Genomic DNA, 20508 nt, shown 5'->3' with positions numbered 1-20508 from the left:
TCCTATCAGTCACTCCTATGGCAGGCCTTAACAATCCTGAAGGCAGAGTGCTTGGAATCGTGTGAGATAGTGCTCTGGCATGAGCTGAGCCTGTCTGCGGCTTTCGGGATCTATCCCTTAGCCGTTTCCATGATAGCGTCAGACCATATACTCTTAAGTGCCTTATAATCCTCGCGGTTATGGTAACTTTGGACTGACATTATCTAAACATGTTGTGTAAGGTGTCATACGCTTTGGAATACTACCCCCTCGCCAGTTCTGGCGACGGGGGGTAGCATTCCACCCCTCTAGAGGGAGAAGACATGTTGGTAACCTGTAACCCCGGTTAAAGTCAGACATAGCCTCAGCTCCACAAGATGGATGCTGCCACCGAGACACAAGTCTGCCCTCCTGCTGCTGGGAGTCCTCCCAGCGCGGGAGGCAAGGACAAAGGGTTTCCTGCCAGGGGCGGTGCCAGCACCGTCCCAGACAGGATTTTGTGTATCCCAGGTAGGCAGGGCGTTAGAGGAAGGTGACTGCAAGTGGCACCCCGGTGCTCACTGTGCATATGCCGGCTAGAACCAGTTCCAGGGGCACACCAGCCCCTGAGCTGGGGAAAGCCCGGCATGGGAGAGGGGTGTAACCACCCCCCTCCTAGTCCCACCCATAGGGCAGGACTTAGTCGCGTGCCAGCCCCCTTTTTCAGGATAAAGGTAGGAGCAGGCCCCCTTCCAAATTAGATCATCTTTGAATCCTGAACCGACTTTCTACGAAAGGAACTCAAGACTCTTCCTAAGATTTCTCCCTTGTGACTAAGGAGTAGTCACCCTGCAGCAGCAGGCACCATCCAAGCATCGCGGTCTGCTGTAAGTCTCTCCTCCGGATCAAGACTGCCCAGCTCGAAGGAGAACCGGCTTCCCTGGCACCTCTGACCTCTACCTGCATCTTCAGCCTAGCTGAGACCCGTGGGTGTGACGAGACCTCGAGGGACCGGCCATCTTCAAGACTGCACGACGCTTGTCCAGCACGACCACCGAGTGACCCTCGACTGAGTGCTTTGGGGTAAGAGAAGCCCCGACCCTGAGCAGCTCCAGCACCGAAGTTCAGCCCCCCTGCATCCACGAGATCTGCGTAGGGCCCTTCTGCTCTTTGCTGCTCACCGCGTTGTCCAGGTCACTTGCCCGTTGGCTAGTGGCCCTCTGACGACGAACTTCGATGACAAACACCGCTGGTCTGGTTGCTCCAGACTGGCCCCTGCTCCCCTCCAACAGAGGAGCACCCCGGACCCTCCTGGTCCACTTCAGACGCCATTTTAAGTCCACCGCGTGGGCTTGCATTTGCCAAGACTTGTTGCCCCAATCCTGGGTCCAGCGACGTCGACAGCAGATACCTCCGTGGGACAGCTCGCACCTCCATCCTGGTCGCCGACAACGCCTCCTGGTCCGGGAGACTGCAGAGCCCAGCAGCGCCCACTCACCTGGTCGAGGTGACTTCGTCCGGTGCCACTCTGGTGCCCACTAAATCACTAGCAAGTGATTCAGAACTTGGTCCCCTCTGCTTACAGGTCTTCCTCTTCCCTGATCCAGGCTTGGATCACCACGAACTTCTTCACTGGTCGCCTGCCAGCAACTTCTTTCTTCAGGCTCCTGGTTCATCAACGAAGAAACCCGACGACATTTGAACCCTATGCAGCCGCAGCCCCTGGGCTAGGTAAACCGAGTACTCCGGTGCTCCAGCGTAGACCAACTCTTTAAGTGTCTAGATCAACTTTCGTTTTTGACCTACCTAGTCGGGTTCGCCCGAAAACACTAACTTTGCTTTTACTAGCCTCCATAGACTTTTTCCCGCCTTACGCGTGAGAGTTCCCACTCTGCACACGACGTCCCTAGGCCTCCTGCTTGTAATCTAAAGGTTCAGTAGTCCAGTCATAGCGATCCTAAAGCCTATGAGAATAGTTACTTACCTGCTAGTATTTCGCATTCCACTTGTATAGTATATGGTTTTTCGTGCCCCTCGGGCATTTGTGTAAATTGTGCGACTTTAAGTATTTCTTCAAGAGTTTTGTTGTGTGCTTAGCTCCCTGTCTCATAAAGAGCCAGGGTAGTCTTGTTATAAATAAATATCTGTTTATTTTCATAACAACTTGTGTGGTGTCCTTTCACTTGGTGTTCAAGGGGTACATGTGATGGTAAAACAGCTGGCTTAACACGCCCTCTAGAGTTTTAGCCTTAGACTGCTCGTATCCATGCTACTAGGATAGCTGGTCTATAAGGTTGACTTACAACCAATCATCAATAAGGGTTGTTGGAATGATACATAGTGATCACTAGAATAGTGAGCACTGCATATCAGGCCAACTTCTCACAATCCACATATCTGGGTCCCTTATATAACTATGCTTATCAATGCTATTGCCAAAGGGGCAAGGATTCCGGTCTCCTGGAAAGGGGCGGAGATTTTACCCATTTTTAAAAAAGGTGACCGTTCGGCCCCGGGTAATTACTGCCTGATCAGTTTGATCGACACAATTCAAAAAATAACTGCTAGGATGATCCTTGTAAGAATCCAGGGGTGGATGGATCAGGCTAACATTTTATCACCCATGCAAGCCGGATTTAGATCTGGAACCAGTACAATAGATCAGGTCTTCAGGTTAACCATGTTGTACTGGAAGTTTGTCCAGATAGGTGGAGGAGCGATTTAAGCCGCCTTTGTGGATCTTAAGTCGGCCTTCGACCTGGTGCCCAGGGGTAAAATGTGGAATGCTCTAAACTCTATGGGCATGCCGTCTGATCTTCTGAATTTAGTAATCAGATTACATGACGGCAATTTTGCAAGGGTGAGATGGGGGAAGCAAGGGCAGGTGACTGACAGCTTTCCAGTTACACGTGGAGTCCGGCAGGGCTGTATGCTGGCCCCTACCCTTTTCCTCCTGTTCATCAATCAAGTAGTGGCGTTCTTTGCTAACACCCCAACAGATGCACCTAGTTTGGAAGGAACCAAGTATCCGATGCTTATTTTTGCCGACGATACGTTGCTCCTTTCTAAAACTCGAAAAGGGCTACAGACCGCGCTCAATAGATTTGATGAATTCTGCAGGGCTAATGACTTACAAATCAACATTAATAAGACCAAATTTATGGTCTTTAGTAAAAAGCGTCCCATTAAAAGCACAGTTAGTTTGAATGGTGATAGTGTTGAACAAGTCGAGGTAATGAGTTACTTGGGTGTGACTTTAGATTACCGCCTCACTTGGAAACCCCAGATTGAGGCTCTATACTTAAAATTTGCACGCCTCACTGGTTGCTTAATTCAGGAGCATAAGAAATCCCATACTAAACGTATTGCTCCAGTACTTAAGATTTATGATGCCAAAATCAATGCTGCCATTCTGTATGGTGCTGACCTCTGGGGTTATAAAGATTTAATTCTTTTGACCAAAGTCCAAAATAAATTTTTGCGGAATCTGATAAGCCTCCCCAATCCACACCCACGAAACCACTGCTACTAGATCTGGGCGTTAAACCCATCAAAGAGTTAGCACGGTATCGTTCGGTGGCCCTGTGGCGACAGATCTGGACTTCTCCAGATCTCAGCTTATTCGCCAGCGAACTTGCCGAGATAAAATCAACATTGGGAGCTTCACAAATTGCATGGCTCAGGGAAGTGAAAATGGTTTTAGAAGAGATGGGCCTCAATCAGTTATGGTTCTGTCCGGGGACTTCTTTGTTCCCCTCCAAACAGGACCTCAAAGATATGTATTGGGCCTCAGTTAAACATTCTCTTGTAGTCCAGTCAGACGATTCCATCAGCCTAACTGGCCTCTTCTTGACCCTTAAAGTGACCCCCTCCTTGGAAACCTATTGGGATGCGATCACAAAGACCCTTGACCGGAAATTATACCATCAATTCCGTGTCGGATCCTTACCCATTAATTCCTTTACATCGAAGTGGTTTGCTAATTCTTGTGATCATTGTCCCTTCTGTCCAACTCAATCGGAGAGCATGGGCCACTTCCTTTTCGCATGCCCAGCGTACCAAGTACCCAGACTGAAATGGCTCAGGCCGACCTGTTGCAGTTTAGGAATTAAAGGGAGTGCTGAAGCCCTGAAGATATTCCGAACAAATACCTCTGAGCTGGTTGTGGTAGGCCTTGCCAAATTTCTTGGGTGGGCATGGGTTATTCGAACTAGGAAATTAATTGTATCTGAACCTTGAAATGAATTTATTTTTGAAATGATTTTTTTTAAGGAATTGTTGTCAATGTACTTTTATATTGTCTTAGCTTTTTCTGTACTGTTATAAGTCTTTTTTTACATTGTTTAATATCCCTTTTAAAAATTGTCTGTAAAGATTGACTTTTTGATTAGAATTTTGTACCGAATGTCGTTGACTTCTGTCTTTTATGATTTTATTATCGAAATAAAGACTTATGAACTGAACAAACTGAATAGCGCAGTACACGATAGACTGAAGGTTTTCACAATCAACTGCATATATACACCCTAAAACATAGGCTCCACCTTTATGTCCTCACTCCCTGCTTCACAAATAGGACGCAAAGAGTGTTACATGTATATATATAAACCTGTGACTTAATAACATCTTGTGTATTGCTTACATTAATACCATGATATAAGTGTATGCTCAATTCTGTTTATTTTTAAATATCATGACAAATGTATATCAAATATATCTTTACTCCATAGTGGTGGAACAATACATTCCTCTGATTAATGTGACAATATTCTTCACTCCATGTATAGCCATGTTTAAGTTGCTACCTTGGTTTCCTGTGTGAATATACAGAACTATGTGTCAGGAGAGCTTGTTTTGCTTGACGAAATGCATACTTAGGAGTGTTGTTTTTAACATATACTTAGCTTTAATGCTATTGTAAATAAGATACTTTTCCAAACACTAGATCTCTCCAGAGCCCTGGTCGAGGTCATTAAGATACTGCCATGATCCATCCCGGCCTGGCGCGCACCGCGGTTTTCCCCGCGGGTTGCCTTAAGCACTCTGACACGCCCTGCCTTGTACCCATTGGCTGCAGTCTGGACGAGCCCCCAGCACTCATCCAGCGGCTGCACTGCGTGGTGTGAGCCCGCTGAAGTGCCTATTTTATACTGTGAAGAAGACAGGCGAGCCGCACTCTTCATTGCAGCCGCAGACGGAGACAGGTAAGCACGACCCTACGTGCCGGTCCTCCATTTCCCCTTTGCGTTGCCACCCACCCGCCGTATAGTACAGAGGCACGTTCCCTCCGTGTACTCTATCGGGGGTTGCGCCTTTCTTTGATCAAACTTATTCACCTCTATTTCAATCCTGCTAGGAGGTTAGACTATGACAATCGTAATGCCTGTTTGTCGCCCACCGCATCCATTAGGCTTTGCACTGTGATTGATTTTAACATTTTAGGAGATTGTTATGCCATCATGTCCCCAAGCATGTGTATTCCGTGGTTTACTTTGTTTAATGAATTCCACGCTAGTTTGTTTTAAGCTTACATGACTTCTTTACTTGTCCTCGCATTTTCATTTTTGCTTTTTACCCACGTCTCCATTGATCTAGTGATCTTTTTGACCTAGCCATACCATTTTATAGCCACTATACTCCGTTTTCAGACCAGTTAATAACTGATTTTGCTAAGCCAACTAACTCTATTTTGTAGGTCAGTCAATAGTAGACTTTTCTTAGAAGTTAGCAATTGATTTACTTATTGGATACCCATCCCTTCCTCTTTTAGATTTTGTGATTTGGATTAATCATCGTAGGTCCTTGGGAGATTGATTCCCCAGACCCACGCGCATTTTTTAATATATGTGAGTACACATACACCAGCATATTACTATCAATTAGTACTTATGCCCCGGACATGAATACTTACCCTCATGTCTTCTCCACAGAAACCCAGGAGCCCTTTTGGAGCTCGCACAGGATTCTACCTTTTCAGGTCCATCTTACAGCTCAGTAGATATTAATCATTACTGCCTACCCCTGACTTATCACCTCTTAATAAACTAGGTACTGAACTGCATTCATTACTTTTAGGTGCCCTATTGTCCTGATGAAGACCCCACTGTGAGGCCATCATCAACCCTCCGATCTATGGGGGTCGAAACATAGACAGTCTTGTCTCAACCTTCACATGCTCAATGTTTAAAATGCACTTAATGAGGATATACCAATGAGCAATGTATTCTGGAACAATCTGACCTTGACAGGCTGGAAGGGCTTTTGTATATATTGTCTGTATTGTATCTATGTCACAAACAACTTTACCCTGTCCTTCACCATCACTTCCCCATTCTCTTGCTCCAGCACTTTCCACACCCATGAGCACTATCTATCTTGAGAAGACGCAAGTATCCATTTAATGCTTTGAATGTTAATTGCATCGAATGCGGCTTGGCAAATTAAAATTCCATTGTGAAAATCCTTTTTCAAAAATTGTTCTGGTGATCTGTCCTTTCGTCCTTTGTTCACTAATTTGATGTGTATTTGAATGTTTACTGAACTACTCCGACCATTTGCAATTCATATCATCACATAGACATAGTGATGTGTAGACCTGAAGGGGCTTGCCTATTGGCTTTGGCACGATCTTATGCCTTCTTGCATACTAATTTTGGCTCTTTGCAGGAGTAGAGGCCTATGCTTGAGCAACTCCATATTCTAAACTGCAGCCATCTTCTGAGCCTCTTTAGGTGAGAGGTTATGAGGAAAGAGCTTCTGGGTTCCGGATAACCTTTGCGGTTTGAATCCCTGTTTAACCCTGCCTTCCTCCCTCCAGATAAGCTACGGACATTCGTGATTTCTTCGGAACTAAGTGTCGACTTGCCTTTCTGATGATCCCGGTCTGCTCGAGTCGACTGCCGCTCCCTAGGTCCGCCTCTCCAGGACCTTCGACGATTGCCGATCCGCTGAATCGCATTTGAGCGCTTCAGGCCGTCATCGCTCCGGACGGCTCCTTCCAGACCACGACTCCTTGACCTCCTTCCTGGCACAGTTTTGGATGCCAGCACAGGACACGTTGACGGGGACATACCCACAGGATTGCCTTCCTCGCCCTGCCGCGGCTCCTCCGAGGTTTGCACTACCCGCCTCCCGCTGGTCGCGTGCCGGAGCATCACCAGGCAGAAACGGCGAGACGGGTGAAAAGGACCTCGGACATCGCGTTCTCAGCCGACAGTGGGTGCATCACTGAGTCACACCACGACCTCTCACTGCCTTGGAATGAATCTGCTACTGCTGTGAAGAGGGAAGCATCCGGAGTTCTGAAGACCGAGAATAAAAGAAGAAGCCTTTTTGAATCTGACGGGTTAGGCTGTGAACATGGGAGTTCCGGCCGTGAGCGGAGCCGATGGGATGCCTGGAGCGCGGTGCTCGGCGTGAGTATCCTGGGAGTCCCGAGGTCGCACTTCTGAGCCTGTTGCCGCGGCCCCCCCCTGCACTGGTATTGCCAGGGTGATAGTACTCTTTCTTTCTTTCTTTTATTTATTTGTTTATTCATCCGATTGGGTGCCTGAGGCGCGATGCTCGGTACGATTTAACAGGAATGGAAGCTGTTGGGAATCCCGAAGTGACGACACACTTCTGTGCCTGTTTCCAAAGCCCCCCCCCCCCCCCCCCCCCCCCCTTGAGCTAAACTTGCCAGGGTGATACTGCTTGTTATTTATTCATTTATTTGTCACTCATATGTGGGCTGAAACAGCGTTATGGAAGAAATGTGCTGCTTCACCTGGATCATTTTGTTTTCCATAAAACCCTCCGGTGCCCGACCCTAAGATAGCGCCTACTGAGGACATAACCCCCGCTCACTTCGTTAATCAAGGGGACTGCCTTCAGAACCTCCATTTTGTTGTTTTTTGTTTTGGTTGTTTCCTCATGCCTCACTTTGAAATGGTCATAGAGATAGGACTCTTTCCCCGACCTTGCTGAGGAACTGACATTGAGATAGGACAAATATATATATATATTTTTTCCTCCTCTAATTTGGCATCCATCTTTGAAGCGAGACCTCCAGTGAGCTTCCCCAGTCATTTCGAAAGGAGTGCTACTTTCGAAATTTTCGCTATCTACTGTTTATGACTTTTATATTCATAAAGTATTCCTCTTTTGATTATATTGCACTTTCTGTCTTTTATATCTATCTGATTAGCTCGTTATTCCTCATGTTACACCTTAATTTCTGTTTTATTAATCGGATTATTGCTGCTAGAATTGTTATTTGCACCTCATGCCATTTACATATCCCTTACTTCAGCCATGATGTTATTTTGCAAAAAGAGTGCTACTTTTGAAACTTTCGCTATCCATTATATATGACTTTTGTATTCATATTGTATTCCTCCTTGGATTATTTTGCACACTCTGTCTTTTATATCTATCTGATTAGCTTGTTTTTCCTCATGTAATCACCTTAATTCAGTTTTATTTATCGGATTATTGCTGCTAGAATTGTTATTTTGCACTTCATACCATTTTTATATCCCTTACTTTAGCCAAGATGTTATCCTGCACTATGGATTCTAGTATCTTTAAGAATTGTTTTCTGTTTCTTCATGTTTAATTTTACATATACCCTTTATATCCCTTTCCTTGCCATATCAAAGTTCCCTCACCACCCCCTCCCCTAGCCCCTCCCTCCACTCTGTACTGTCTTCCCTGCTCCGACTGTTTTGCATACACCTTCCTCATACGCTGCCCTGCCTCACTCCCTTCTCTCACGGTTGACTTCTAATCTGATGAAGCATTATCGAGCTCCCGTGTGGTGGCTCATTTTTATTTTTATTATGTTTTCATGTATTTTTTTCGGTCTTCCGTGACCCTCCACACTTGTGTCCCGCAGTCGGCAGGCACCCACTACTCTTACTGTTTTATCCTGCTCTGGACTAACCTCACTCTACTGTCTGAATCTGCCTATATCTAACCCCACCCCACTCCCCCCCGCTCCCACACAACAGTATCCTGTACTGTTATTTATTTGGTCAAACTTATCTGCTCCTACTTCCTCTACCTATACTCCTAATCATGCCTCCTCGCGCGCGCCCCCACGCTGTCTCACCCTCACCCATTTCTAAAACCGGCCTGCACTCTTGGTCTATCCTCTACCCCCCTCATCTCTCCAAACACGGTAAGAAAACCCTCAAACACAAACTTCTCTGTCTTCACCCTGAAACCCTATTTGCAGACCATCATAATACCCTAAACTCCTCCATCATCACCAACTACATCTTCTACACAAAACGCACTTCTAAATGGAAAAGCCTTTTTCTCCGTCACCTCCCTATCACCAATTCCCGAAATATCCCCTACGGTGTGAAACTCTCCACGTCTACCACACCTTCCTTTCCGGGTGATATCAATATCTCCATCTTTAAATCTGGAAAAATTCTTATCCAATCCTCTGAAAACCACCTACTCATCTTTGAGCTCCACTTCAACTCTCTATCACAATCCCTCTCACGATCTGTCCCGGCCCCCCTGTCTCCCATCCCCACCCAACTTACAGCCCCTTCCTCTCCCATCATCATTCCCACCCCCCTCTCTCCTACCCTTGATACGCCATCCCCCTCTCCTACACCCAACCGCATCGACCCCTCCCAAAAATTCCAGACCTCCCACGTCCCTTTCAATATCTCAAATAACGATCCCCCACCTCTCCTCCCACCTCAATCCCCTCCCCCCAGCACACTCTCCCCCGCCCCCAAGCATGTTGACTTCCCTCAACCACCTCCTAACTGCTACGACAACCCTGTTCCCCTATCCCCTAACATCTCTCAATCCCCAATTGTCGTCCAACCCCTAACTTTCTCACTATCTTCAAATGTCTCTCAGCCCTCCAATGTACTTGTCCCCCTTTTTCCACCCTCAACTCTTGTTCCCCCCACCACCCCCCTGACTTCCCCTAAATCGCCTTTACCTCCTGATTCCTCCACACCTTCTCAGACCTCCTCCCTAAACTCTAATTTCCAATTTGTGGCCTTTCACTCACCACTTGTCGATCTCCTCCCGATTATTATACCCGCTACCTCCTCTCTCTCCAACACCTCAACCACACCCCTAGCGTCGCCTACTGACCCCCTCTTACCCCTCTTCCCTAACAATGCTCTCTCCTCTACCCTACCCCCTGCCCCCGACTCACCCCTTGCTCCCCCGAGCTTACTTATATCCACTAATACCACCACACCTACTCAGGCTCTCTCCCTAACCCCTCACTTCCTATGCACATCCACTCATGCTCCACCTGACGATCTCCTCTCAACCATTCCCCCCACATCCTCAACCTTATCCAACCCCGCATCTACTCCTCCAGTTTCACCTAACTACCCTCTTTCATCCCCCTTTTCTAATACTTCACTCTCCCTTAACGCCCTCCCTCCAACTAACCCCCACTCTCCCTCACCCTTTGATGCGCCTCATCTCCTATTGTAGTGTAGTTCCTATTTTCCCAATAGGCTCTGCGCATTGGAATAATATCTTCAATAGTATAGACGTAGGACTGTGGTTAACTAGGTATTTTACTGACGATATTAGACTTAAAGTTATGTGTGTGCCAGCTAGCTCAGAGTTCACTAGAAACTTTCTCGAATAGGCAAGGAGGAGTTTAACCTCCTTGGATAGACAAGAAGGGATTTAGTTTCTGACAACCATAGAACATGACAACTTTGCTCTCCCCTAATCAAGAGTATATCTCTAGAGTCGTGTGAAAACAAAAGACAACTTATTTTACTCAGTCAGTACGTGCATTCTTAGTTTCACCAGATTGTAGAGAAAAGGAAGAGACGGGCGTGTTCAATAAAAAGGTGTTATTTATTGATCAGTCTCCTTTCTCATACAAGAGAAATGAATCGCTATTATTGCAATACTTATAGTTAAGTAAAGTGCATACAGTAAAGACAGAATTATAAAATAATACTGTAAAAGCATTGATATGGTTTCTTAGCCATATGATACTTAAAATGGATAAAATAGATATATACATATATACATTGACTAATCGTACTCAACTGGTGCTTCTAGCTACGCCTACCCCAGTGTACCTGACCTAAGCCTAATACGTGGGCAGGAGTAGATAAGTAGCAGTTTAAGTTAAGTTTGCTTTGCCAAGGATCTGATTCAAGAATTCTCTGTAAGGGGTTATTCAGTTCAGTACCTGGGATTTAGAAGGCTGGAGGGCTGGTATCTCAATCTCAGGGCTGGATTTCTCGGCAAGAGAAAAGGCAGCGTCTCTCTCTCAGCACGTCAAAAGGGAGGGGCAGCTTCCATGGGCTTCTTCTGCATCAGCTGGGCTCCTCGGCAAGTAGCGCTGCTCCAATCTCGTCACCACCGTGTCTTTGCTTAGGGCAATGTCGGTATTATTTATACCTGAAAGGTGCCGAGATTGACGTAAGGATGGACATAAATACGTCAATAAGGATGTCATAAGAACTGGTCGTTCTTACATTCTTTACTGGAGTTCTTGGCTAAATCAAAACAATGGCTGCGGGGGATTTCCCAGGTTGCTGGAGGTTTGATTTGTTTTGAGAACTCGGTATGCTTTCTATGGGGGCTGGAGGAATAGTGCTTGCCTAACGTGGTAGCATGCGCTATGACCTAATCAGAAAACGGGTTTCTGTGCCGTTGTATGGCCATTAGTGAATTATTAACCGGACAAGGGTCAGAAACAAGAATATCGATACAGTTCCCATAGGAAATACATCACACCCACTCCACGGAATCTATGTCCATATTTACTAACCTAAGCATAGTAAACATAACTAACATTGTATGTGTATTTAAACCGCCCCAAAATACATTAATTTGCATAAAAAAATGGATTAGCGTAATACATGAAAAATGAATATAGTTACTGTATGCATTCAAGCAGTGTAATCATTCAAAGAGGATGCACATTTTTATATCAGCATGAATGATTCGCGAAAATAACACATGAAATGGCTCTTAATACAGAAGAAAAAGTGCGAGACCATTTCATCACATAAAATATAATTCTACTTGCAAACAACCTAGAGGTCGAGGTAATGTCTTTTAGAGGTACCTAAAAATAGAATATTTCTGTTCTCTAAGAATAGTTTTACTTTAAGCAGAAGATAAGTGCCCCAAAAAAAAATGGAAATATTTTGATCTTGGAGAAAAAATTCTTACTGGTTTTGTTTTCAAAGTTTGAAGGCCAAATTCAGAGTTCAGGGAACGCTGTGTGCACGTTGCTCAAAGTCATTCTTTCTGTTCTGGTGAAAACATCATATCATTGAGATGTTCGAAAAAACAGTCAACAGCTTCTGGAGAGAGTTCGACAAGGTTGGAAAATGACGCTACCATGCAGTCATGAGCATGATTGCTTTCAGTGATGGTTTGATCAGCATAGCTGACAGATGGTCGTACCTGATCGATGCTGCTTTCATCTTGTACTTCACTACCCTTCAATCGCAGTGGTGAAGTCTCCACGAATGCCGTCATCAGGATTGGTAGCCGCTACGGACAGCACAATGCATGAGCCTTAACTGGACTCAACAAAGTCTCTGCATCCAATGGCACTTCTGATTGTAGTGTGAGACAGGTGTCCAACACGCATTCTTCGCCGCACAGCAAGCACCTTAATACAGGCATAACACAAGTCTGCCACACGGGTCTGAATGAAAGAAACCAGGTCATATTTAAATCTCGTAGCCGTGCTAATCCAAGGACTTTAGTTATGCGGTCCCGGTAGCGGATAGCTAGGATTGTTTCTTCCATTGTTGCTGGAGTCATGTCTGTGACACGGTTTGCCATAGCGAAGCAAAAGTAGCAAAAATAGGACGCCTGCTACTAGTCCCAACAGGAGAGGTAGTCCGCCAAAGATGGAATGGACGAAGTTTGGAAAAATACCAAGGATGGCTTTGAATGGGGTCAAAGCTCCCGAAAAAAACTGTCTTAAATACACTTGCGATACCACTTGTATCAGAAATATTTAAGATTTCGTTTAGTATTTCTGCGAAGTGTAGGGGGCTATTTGTTGATAACAGTGAATGAATCTCTGCCGTTGTCCTTGCAACTTGGAGATCATACGTTTCTTTTGATGACGTCAACTGGGTTGGCGTCTGTAGGAGCACAGTCTTCATTCTGATTAAAGTATCAATTCGAATAGAAGAGATATTTAAACTGGGCCATAACCTTGCCTCCCTGTCTGGAGCATCATTCGGGAACAATACTCTTTCACAGCACATGACCCTGGTAGTCACGCTTACGAGATAAGGTTTTCCGGGCATTAAGCCACAACACTTGTGATCTACAATTAGAATGTAACTCCCGTTCGAGAGTCTTCTAAAGAATGGTTCTATTTGTGTTGCAGGTGTGCCTAGCTGGTGACATGAAAGGTTATTTGAAGTCCCTTCACAGGCCCCATGCAAACTAATACCCTGACACAGAAGTATACCGCTTAGTGATTTTGCACAATTATTGCCACTAAGAAATACACTCTGTCCTTTGTTACTGACACATGTGTGTGTATAGGGCAAGTTCCATGTTGACTTAATGTATCCTTTACCCAACCTTTCATACTGGCCTGCCTGTATATATTTTTGGCAGTATTGAAACTGGAAAGTCGTTATCTGAATATTAATTATTCCATGTATTATCCATTCAATGACAGGTCGTTCTGACATTGTCAATGGTAATCTCTCAAGTTTTTCAATGCTCAGAATTGTATAGTCAGCACCCTTCTGTGCCAAACTGATTTGTTTATCAGTAAGGTTAAAGATATTAAATAGAGACGTTGTGTTGATTAAACGCCAAGGCACATAGCCTGAACGCAGATTTTGTAACGTCCAGCCAAGCTGTACAATAGAACGTAATTGAGACTGACCGTGTTGTAACATCAGTAAGTCTTGCTCTATTATATCGATTGCTGAAGACACAATACTGTCCAGTGAATATATTCTGGAAGACAGAGTCATTAACCCATTGTCCACAACAGAAAGTGATTTTTCCAAATTAACACGGTCAATTTCCCGTATTTTTTCTGCAGTCTCAATTTGAGTTTCTTTCCAAGCTTCGTTATAAGCTGCATATATAGAGGCCGCTATGAAACGTTTTTGACGCTGTTTGCGTGGTCCCATAATGAAATCACGCAAGTCAGCACCTTCTTTAAGTAAAGTTAAGTGTTGCTTAATTTCTGACAGTGTGGATGTATGTAGCCACTGAAGGCAGAGCTTTCTCACACTGTAAGTAGTTACAATCCCTGGATGTTGTCTCTGGGAGTATCTAGGGTCTGGCCTGGTCAATGTGAACCCCTGTATTTTGTTCAGGAATCTGTCTTGACAGTTATTTGTGTCTGTGGGCCAGATCAACCATTGTTTCCATTCAGGATGTGTTCTGTTTTTGTTTAAAATATTGGTTACGTCTATCTCAACATCAGAGGTGCTATTACTATCCGTTGTTGGCTTTGGAATAGACGGTTTGTTTAAGTCTTTGATTTTGGCTAGACCAAGACAGGTGGTCTGTTGAATTGTGTCATTCAAAAATATAATTTGTTCTGGGATCATGCAGGCTCTAAATAATGATTCTATACCTTGCACTTGCCACTCTTTTGTGCCCCAGATCGTTTTCGTTTCAATGTTATTGTTCCAGAAATCAAAACCCAATGTGTTCATTTTTTCAAAAAATGAGTCTGAATATATCAATTTTGTGTTTGTAAGCATGGTTTTCTCTCCTGTCTTATTTAACAATTTGAAATAGAATGTTTCTGCATTACTTGTGTTAAACCCTGAAAAGTATGAATATTTATCATAAAATGTTTTTGAACTGCCTTTTGGTGGAGTTGCACAATGTTCCCATTGGTTAAAATTTAAAACATTTCTAGGCTGAGTAGATTTATGCAGATAATGGTTACCATAATGGTTATAGCAAAACATTTGATCGCAATTAGATGAACCTTGTAAATAATTATGTTCTGTAAATTTAGCTGACATCACTAGATCAGACATCAAATCATTAATACTTTCAAAGTCCCAATCATCAGCAAATGTGCTGGGTTTTACAAAGTCACTCAATGAAATCTTAAATTGGTGTGGATACTTCAGGAGTTCAACCGGACCATATATTTCATATTCAGTTTTGTCCCATGCTACCCCGCCGGGTATAGGATTGGCTGTGAAGTTTACTGAAGAAAGTTCTCTTTTCTCGACGTGTGAAGATGTGCGTGGTTTAAGGACCAAGTTGATAGTCTGGCTTGCTGTGTCCATTGTAGCATATTTTCCCTCAATGAAATGTCCCAAGCATAGTACCATGATGAGCCAAAGTATGAGGATAAATACACCTAGTGCCACCCAAATTTCAATCCATGGAGAAATCAGATAGGTTTCTTTTAGTTGATGAAAAAGTTCCTTTGCTTTGTCTTGAAAAGTTCTTTTCATTGGATGATCGTCAGGTTCATTCAGATCCTCAGAAAAATCATCGAAGTTGATGAAGTAGCCTGATGTTGTTCTGTCAATTGTTTCAATTGCTTCTGGATTACTTTTTGCTTTTAGAATTTGCTTTGTTTCATTAGCATAGTCTGTGGTTACATCATTGTAGAATGCAGTTTCTTGATGTAAAGCTTTGGTTTGAGTTTCAAGAGGTTTAAATTCCATTGCTTTGTTGCATAGTCCTTGTTATTTCACTGTAGGTTTATCAAATGTGATTAGTCTTTCAGTTTGAACCTCTGTGGTTGTAGCAAACTTTGGTGTTCTGCTACTTCTTGGGAGTCCACTTGGCCTACTACTTGTTATCGGCCACATGATTGTGGTTTAACCAGGTCGATGGATACAACTCGGTTCTCCTTTTTACCAGCAAGGGGCGGTAGTACTACTGATCTTGTCCCGTTGACAGACAAGACAGGAACTGCTTTTCTGTAAGAAGGCCCAAATTCCTTCTTTACCGCGATCTTCTCTCTGACCAGATTCCCGATCTTTGGAATCCAGACAGGCCTTGCTGTGACAGGTGGTTTCTCTTCAGTGGTTGTTGGCTGTTGTTTCAGCTTTATGTTGCTCAGGTATTTTCTTGTTTCATTTAAGTCCTGTAAAATAGCCAAACGATCTTTGATATCAAAGCATTTTTCTTCAACCACTGAAGCCTGATTATCTAAGTCCTGGACTAACATTCTAGTCCCAAACAATAGTTCGTACGGACTGAAACCTCTCAGAGAATTTCTTGGCAGATTATTAAGACTACGTTGGACACTTATTAAATGTTTGACCCACCCAGCTCCCGAACCTAATACCTTTGCTGTTATAGATTGCTTTATGTCACGGTTTTTTCTTTCCACGATTCCGTTTCCCTCAGGATGAAAGGGACAAGAGTACCGCAATGCAATGCCCATGCTGGTCATGGCCTCCTTATAAGCTCGAGAGCTAAAAGCAGGACCCTGGTCAGAATGCAGCATGCCAATTGCGTATGTGCCGATAAAGACTCGCAAATCTTTTATAACAGTTCTGGCGTCAGCCGATCGCTGGGGCCACATCCATATGAATCTCGTGCATGAATCCACTGCGACCATGATATATTTATAGTTACCATCCCTTTGTAAGGGACCGCAGTGGTCCAGGTAAACACAGGCTAATGGTTTATCTGAGATTAGAAGGGGCGTCTGGGGTGGTCGTTTCACTGTTGATACCTTCATTCTTTGACATATTTCACATTCTAGAACATAGTTCCTAGTTTGTCTTCTCATTCTCGGCCACCAGTATCTCTGTTTTAACAATGATACTGTGGCTGAAACACCAGCATGTACAGAAGCAAGCCCTTCGTGTGCCGCTATAATAAGTCCTAACCTATGTTCCATGTTTGGAATAGCCCTATCCCCCACTCCAGGGATTCGAGCAAATGGAACGTTATTCGCATCAGTTATGTATGAGTACTTTACTGGAAAGCCTTTCGGGAGTGTTTCTATCGCATCTTTTACTGTAGCGCTGACAGCCCGTAATATTTCGCTGTCTATTTTTGTTTTTGACCGGGTGATGGCAGCTACGGAAGCCGTTTGCACAGCTGCCTTCGCGGCCTCATCAGCCAATGAATTCCCTGCAACGTGAACGCCATCACGTTGATGACTCAGTGTATGTATCACGTGAGTCTTTTGTAGTTCTTTTTGTAAAAGAACTACTTGTTCCCAAAGCATTTTATGCTTGATTGTGCCACCTTTTGCATCTTTAAAACCGTTCTGAACCCAGATCTGCAAGTATTCATTGTAAGACTGAACGCAATAATATGAATCGCACACTATGAGTGTGGGGAATTCTCGATCGGTATTTTCAAGCGCCATCTTGAATGCTAGTAGTTCAGCTCGCTGAGCTGTACAATCTCCTAGAGATTGTGTTTTAGTGACAAGTGGTCTAAATTTTCCTTCGTGCCAGCGACCTTTAACAATCGCGCACGCAGCACTGTAAGCTTGCTTACCCCCCACTGCGGGTTGTGCTGATCCGTCCGTATATATTATACAGCCGTAATGTTCTAGAGGCAGAATTTCAGTCGGCAGAGGACATTCAAATTCATATTGGAGAAATTCTTGTGTTTTCAAATTAGGGTCAAATTCGTATACCACGTCTGTTGCAGCAAGGGAATTAGCCCACTGTATCCATCTCGGATGTAGTGCTTTAGCATTCGGAATGCTTGCCTTTGTTACCGCCTCCAGGGCTGGTATTGGTGTCCCGATAATTATTCGTTTACCTTGTGCTAGGGCTCTTTCTTTTGCTACAGCAGTCTGTACCGCGGTTAGAATTTTTTCCGTTGGGCTAAATTTCATTTCAGCTTTTGTGTACAAGTGTGATTTGTATGCTATTGGTACCGTTTCTCCCTCATTAGAGGTCAGGTATGTGAATCCGCATCTTCCTGGGATGACTCGAATCACAAGGTTGCGTGTGTTGTCGCGTGTTTGTAGTTTTGTTTTAACTAACATGTCTGTTTGTAAAGATCTCAAAATTTCTGTGTGTTTTTGAGTCCAGTTGATTCTTTTAAAATCTGTTTTTATTAGATCATAGAGGGGTTTGACCCTCTCTGCATAATGTATAATGTAAGTTCTTCCGAAATTTAGGAAACCTAGAATTGATTGTAAGTTTTTTAGTGTTCTAGGTGCTTGGATTACAGCACATTTCTCTAGGAAATTGTCAGCCAGGCTTTTGCCTTCACTTGATAATTCATATCCTAAAAACAGGACAGTTAGATGGGCAATTCTTGACTTTTTAAAGTTGAATTTGTAACCCTCTGCTGCGAACCCAAGTATTATGGTGTTCACTCTTTTCAAGTGAGTATCCAAGTCATCATCTGTTAGATAGATGTCATCGACATAAGATAATGCCTCATCATCATATATTTGTAGTAACTCTGTTACTCTCGCTGAGAATAATCCTGGGCTGTTCTTGAACCCCTGTGGTAAACGACAGAGATTTTTTTGTGCACCATTTATTGAAAACGCGGTCAAATATCTGCTTTCTGATGCTATATTTTGACAAAAGAATCCATTAGAGATGTCTAATGTTGTTTTGTATTTTTTGCGCACTATGTTATTCATTAGTGCTGCACTGTGTGAGTTTTGCACTGCAAAAGTTTTGCAACATGAGTTCAAGTGCCTGTAGTCCAAAACAAGACGATATGAATCATCTGGTTTGGAGACAGGAAACAAAGGATTGTTCATTTGTGAGGTGCAAGTTTCAATCACCCCCTGGTATTCAAGTTGATCTAGGATCTCTTTTACCTGTTTTTTAGCTTCTTGCTTAATTGGGTACTGCCTCTGTGCAGTAGGTTGTGATTTTAACTGGATTTTGTGAGGAGGAGAGTCCTCATCCCATCCCACATGGTTTTTATATAATGCAGGAGCTTGGGCTACTGCCCACTTTCTTGCAAGTGTATATTTTTTATGTATTGGAATATGATTTGAGAAGGCAGGCATAATTATTTCTTCGCCATGAGGGCACTCCCTGACAAACTCTGGTGGCCAGTCTTTTTCAGCTAGAAGGATGTCATAGCCCTTGGAGAGATTATCCCAAAATAGACCCCTTATTTTCCTAGTCTTATCCCCCTCTATACGCAACGTTATTTCATATATTTTATGAGGTTTGCTAACTCTGGTATCTGCAGTTTCCACTTGAATGTATTCATCCGTGTCCACTGTCTCCAGATGATTCATCAGGATCTTGCGAGCTATGCTCACTTCTGCTGCGCTGTCTAGCATTGTCTGAGCCCACTCTCCGTTTTTCAGCTGTATCCTCAGTATCCTCGGCATGTTTGATTACTTTGATACTGGCTACCTTCTTCTTTGGAAATTGTAATTTTTTATTTTGATGAGCAGGTTCCTTGTCTTTGGACTTGACGTGCTCTTCCCTGTGTTCTGATCGTCCTCTTCTTTCCGATTTCTGCGAGGAAGTCTGAAAAGATTGAGAGGGACGTGTATCAATATCTTGATATCTATCAGGTTTTTGTTATATTATCCCTATTTCTAAGGTTGTATTTTTTCACAGAGGGCTCCCTTTGGGGAGACTTGCGTCCTTGGTCCGGAGATCTTTCTCTCCGCCGAGGAGACCTTCCTCTAGTTTGGAATCTTTTTTCTTTAGGAGTGGATTGTTTATTTCCATTAAACAACAATAAGGGAGTTACACCTAGAGGATATACCCAATACTCAGTGGAGGCGGGTCTGTGTGTTAACCACAATCCAAATGAAGGACTTCCTTTGTCCTTTGGAAGACCCCTCACTCACCAACCTAGTTGGTGACATGCTTCATCATCGGGGTCCCACCCGGATAGCCGAATGCCATCCAGGTGTGCTGCGACACCTGATTACAGTGGAGCGGGATTTAATTTTTATGTGTGAAAAAAGAGGAAACTAAGTGATATTAAAAATATTCGGTACTGCCCACTTACGTGATTTATTCTGGGGTGTAACGAATAATATTAAAAACAAAAAGGCACCTGTTGCCCAATTAGGAAGGCTGTCGGTGAAAAAAAAACTATAATACAGGGTGTGTGATTAAAAAGGTCTACATGTTTCTACCTATGTGTAAATTTAACAGGTTTTCGTCAGGACCATGGAATACATAAGGGACGGTGTACGCACGCTAAGGCGCACCCTATCCTCGTATGTAACGCAAGGAGAGACTAAAAATGAATCTCCAAAGGGCTGTATTCTTCTTTGATTTGTAGAAAAAGCCTGTGGAAAAAATGAGGGAAAAGGTTTGTGGATAACGAACTAACATATATATAACACACATATAATACACGATAAGTGATTTGTGATGTACATCATCGTTCATCAATAATTTTTGATGTGAGGGACATGTGAGGTAAGTCCCAGTACCGCGGCAACCAGCGAGTTAAATACCACGTGGTAGCGCACCCAATGTATCATGGATACAGAGATCGCTTAGTGTTGAAAACACTTGTGGGCGAAATCGTGGGTGTTGTGTCTCAGTGGCTGAGATAGCGAAGTCGTTGTGGTGGTGAAAAACGACATCGCGTGATTAAAACAGCATTCAATCAAAACGTAAACAATGTGTGATTTAAAAACCCCAATCTGGACGT

The 20508-nt window shown here is 43.8% G+C and overlaps 1 long non-coding RNA gene across 1 annotated transcript in view; it reads left to right on the top strand.

The window, feature by feature from the left end:
- The first annotated feature begins 5027 nt into the window (after positions 1-5027).
- LOC144791105 (uncharacterized) overlaps positions 5028-20508 on the top strand; it is a 284951-nt gene continuing 269470 nt past the window's right edge. Inside the window, exon 1 of the long non-coding RNA XR_013602297.1 lies at positions 5028-5162. This is a non-coding gene — a long non-coding RNA (uncharacterized LOC144791105). The remainder of the gene's footprint in view (positions 5163-20508) is intronic.

This window comes from Lissotriton helveticus, chromosome 11 (genome assembly GCF_964261635.1).
Source record: "Lissotriton helveticus chromosome 11, aLisHel1.1, whole genome shotgun sequence".
Taxonomy (NCBI): Eukaryota; Metazoa; Chordata; class Amphibia; order Caudata; family Salamandridae; genus Lissotriton; species Lissotriton helveticus.
The sequence above is the reverse complement of the archived record's forward strand: the minus strand, read 5'-3'. Positions and strand labels throughout refer to the sequence as shown.